This window comes from Hyaena hyaena, unplaced genomic scaffold (assembly GCF_003009895.1).
Source record: "Hyaena hyaena isolate Hyena2069 unplaced genomic scaffold, ASM300989v1 scaffold_364, whole genome shotgun sequence".
Taxonomy (NCBI): Eukaryota; Metazoa; Chordata; class Mammalia; order Carnivora; family Hyaenidae; genus Hyaena; species Hyaena hyaena.
Window position 1 is genome coordinate 578243 of NW_024080996.1, and position 4426 is coordinate 582668.

The window sequence follows — 4426 nt, forward strand, 5'->3', positions numbered from 1 at the left end:
CGCCGAGAGCGGCGAGCCCAGACTAGTCAACTGTTCGCGACCTTGCGTCCGCCCGCAGCCCGGTCCTGAGACGCCCTTCTATCCTGGGAAGTGGCTCCTGACACACACCGGGAAACTGAGGCACGCTGGGAAACTAGTACCGACCCGACACCCCGTGGTCCCCAGCATTACAGTGACCTGAATGTGGGCGCACCCTCAGAGCAGAGGTTTTACAGGGAGTTACAATGTTGGCCCAGATATATCTCCCGGCTGGGCAGGGGCTCTCTGGCCCGCTCAGGGTCCAGGCTGTGTATGGAGCCAGACAGGATTCTACCATTCCCCCTTCCCAGAAAGACTCGCCTTCCATCGACTCCTGTAGGGATAATCTTGCAGCCATTCCTCCTCTCCCTTCTGGAGGTAGCAGCCAGGGAGCACAGAATTCTGTGCCCTTCAAAGCACTCCTCAGATAGCCTGAAGATTTCCAAGGTGTGTTCCCATCTATAAAAAGAAGATATTGTGGGACGTCTGGGTGGCTCAGTAGGTTAAGGGTCCAACTTGGGCTCAGTTCATAATCTGATCATTTGTGGTTCCAGCCCCACATCAGGCTCTGTGCTGACAGCTCGGAGCCTTGAGCCTGCTTTGGATTCCGTGTCTCCCTCTATCTGTGCTCCTCACCTCCCCAACTTGCGCTTTCTCTCTCTCAAAAATAAATTTAAAAAACCATTTAAAAAAATTTTTTAAATAAGATATTGTGAGATCTTTGGATATGAACCCAAGGGTGAATTGTACAGGGAGCAAAAGGAAGCATTCACCTGGAGGAAAAAGTTGTTAATAGAACATAAAATAGAGACGGGTCTGTTCAAATTGGCTTCAGCCCTAACACCACACTACCCAAAGCTCCTAGGAGTGGCCAGGCCCTAAGTGCGAGGTCAGCGAAATTAAGCAACAATTCCACCAAACAGGTCAGGGCCCAGAACAGAGGGTCTGGCTATTTCCAGCCCTAGAATCAAGCAAAAAGAGGGTAAGCAGAGGTTTTACAACCTCAGGGGGTGATTCCTGGTGGCAGAAATGAAGACGACAAGCAGAGGACAGGAGGTAAAGGGATGGAGAGGAAAGAGGAAAGGAGATGGAAGGAGCCAGTGCCAGATGAGGTACAGTACAGAGAGGTGAAACACCAATGGCAGAGCATAGTGAACAGCGGCTACCTTAATCCTTAATTATACCACTCACTGTGTCTAGATGTCCATCCATTTCATTCTTACAAGTCAGTGAGATGGGCCTTATCCATCTGGGAAGCATGACTATCCATCTTGGTTTACCTGAGATGATCCCAGAGGACACCTGATGTTTCAGAATGTATGATGGGCCAGTTCTGGGGTCAGTAGCACCCGGTAGACATTAGGCCTGAACGAAAGCAGGTTAAGGGGTAGAAAACAAAGTAGAATAATGAGTTGCTATCCCCAGGAAGACGGCTATTTGTTCCTAAGGGACTGAAGAGGATAACTCTGAAACACAAATGAGCCAAGAAAGCCACTGACGTTACTCGATGCTAGACAGGAGGAGTACGTGGCCATCACTGGAGGAATGGAGGGGACCATCTCCACGGCTCCAGAGGGGCTAACCAGACTTCCACCGTGTGGAGCATCTCTTGATTTCAGACAGTAAGAGGACAAGGAATAAGACTCATCACTGCTCGTTTCACGTGCCTCTCAGGAGACATGGTGCCTGTGCGTCTTAATGGACCATGCTTGCCCGGGGCTGGAACTCTGAGAGACATTACTAATATGCCCTCGTGGTGGCGTGGCTAGTGTGCGCTGAGTGCCAACAAGTGGCTGGGAGCAGGGCCACTCCTGAGATAGTCTTTGCCTTATTCCAGTTCCTTCCCCGTGAATTCCAGCCACATATTCCTGTTCAGGAGCCAGAATGGGAGCTTGGTAATGTCCTTGGTAATGTGACTCTTACTGATGTCCCTTACTTGCTCCTGTGGGTAAGCGGGACAATCTCCTTGCTTCCTGCAGCTTTAGGGGAGTGACAAAGAGGATGTTATGGCTCAGATAATCCTTTCACTCACCTACACAAAGCTCTCCACTCTTGACTCCCCTTCCTGTTCTCTGGCACCCCTTCATACTCCTCAAAAACCCTGCAGGGTGCGGACAGCAGTATCTGATGGCAAGAAGGAAGGAATGGATGAGTTACTGAATCAAACTAAAGGAGAAGATCTCGAGTTCTTATTGTAGACAATCCTATCATTTCTCAGAAATGCTTACTGTGGTTTAGTATCAGGCACTTACAGGACAGGAGCTGACCTTTTCGTCCATCAAATGCCCGTTCCTACTGCTAGCAAGTGTCTCTGCTTGCCCACAGGACTTGCTGGGTAGCCAGTAATCTGTACTGGCCTTTTTAAATATGGCAACAGCGTCCTCCCTGGTTTTTTTCCAAGGGACCCAGGGACCCAAAGGCTCAAGGAAAGCCTATGAGAAGTGCCATGAGAATAAGCCATTAGGCAACAGAACCCCAAAATCCAACCACACACATGCAAGCATTATTCTCTGAACATACTGCCCTCTTCCCACTTCTGTTTTACTAAACTGAGAGTGGCATCATTTTTTTTGTGATAATTATTGTGAAATTTCTTGATAGAATCAAGACCCAGACCCTAGATTAGTGGGGTAGGAATTGGGATATTAGAGGAAACAGAATCCCTTTAAGGATTCAATTTCAGGGCACCTGGGTGGCTCAGTCAGTTAAGTGTTAGACTCTTGGTTTCAGCTCAGTCATGATCTCACGGTTTCTGAGTTCAAGCCCCACATCAGGCTCTGCACTGACAGCTGCAGAGCCTGCTTGGGATTCTCTCTCTCCCTCTCTGTCTGTCCTCCTCCCCCCCTGCTGTCTGTCTCAAAAATAGCTACATAAACATTTTTTAAAAATAAAGATTTTATTTCATATTAGGCTTTTTAATTCAGATGCTGAGTACTGTAGTGAAAACAACATAGGCTTTGAGGCAGGGTCAGTTCTGACTCAGATATTACTACTTCTCTGAACCTCAGTCCTTTCACCTGTGAAACATGGGTATTACATCTACCCTGCAGGGTGGCTGTAAGAATTAAAAATTATGCATATTAGGGCACCTGGGTGGCTTAGTCAGCTGAGCATCTAACTCTTGATTTCCATTAAGGTCATGACTTCACAGTTTGTGAGTTTGAGCCCCACATTGGGCTGTGTGCTGATAGTGCAGAGCCTGCTTGAGATTTTCTCCCTCCCTCTTTCTCAGCCCCTCCCCAGCTCATGTGCTCTGTTTCTCTCTCTCAAATTTAATAAACTTAAAAAATTATGCATATAAAAAGTGCCTGGCCAGATTAAGCAGGTTTGGTAAGTGGAGCAATTATTATTATATGTGCACGAGATATTGCCTGCAGTGGACAGACACCAACGGTCATTACAAATGAGAACAAAATATAGGCATCAACACTGGAGTCGTAAAAATCACCAGTGAGTATAGCAAATAGGTTTGACTTGTAAATCCTTGATGTCCTGTGTGTATATATGTGTCTCTGTGTGAATGTGTACGTATATGGGTACCTGTCTGTATACGACTTTACTCAGTGAAGTCATTGTAAGCATCATGATAACACATGTTGAGTAATTTGGGGTTGACAAGGATGGATGTATGGGTTGAGTGAAGTGTCATAAAAAATGAAAGAAGAAAGAAGCTATTATTACCTCAAATATGTCAGATGCTGACATTTCACTAAGAAGAACTGCAATTACATTTCTTCCAGCCAGAGCACCTGGGTGGCTCAGTCGTTTAAGTGTCTGACTTCGGCTCAGGTCATGATCCTGCAGTTGATGAGTTTGAGCCCCATGTCAAACTCTGTGCTGGCAGCTCAGAGCCTAGAGCCTGCTTCAGATTCTGTGTCTCCCTCTCTCTCTGCCCCTTCCCTGTTCAAGCTCTATCTCTCTCTCAAGAATAAATAAACATCGGGGCACCTGGGTGATTCTGTTGGTGAAGCCTCTGACTCGATTTTGACTCAGGTCATGATCTCACGGTCCGTGAGCTCGAGCCCCGTATTGAGCTCCGTGCTGACAGCATGGAGCCTGCATGGGATTCTCTCTCTCCCTCTCTCTCTGCCCCTCCTCTGCTCTGTCTCTCAAAATAAATAAACATAAGTAAATAAATAAACATAGAACATTTTCTTCCAGCCAACACAGTCAAAAGATAGAGATAAGCAAAGTGACCAAAAGATTTTGTTTCAGTGAAAAGACAATGTTCTGAAAGTTTGGCAAAAAGTTCTAGACTTGATATAACCGGTCAAAAGTAAGGGCTTCAGTCTATTCAAGGCAGGACTTGGTCTTTAAAGGAGACCACTATCAGCCGGACAAGGAGGCAGCCCTGCTCTCACGTGGTCACCCAGTGATGGCAGCCAATGTATGAGGGTGACCTAAAAGC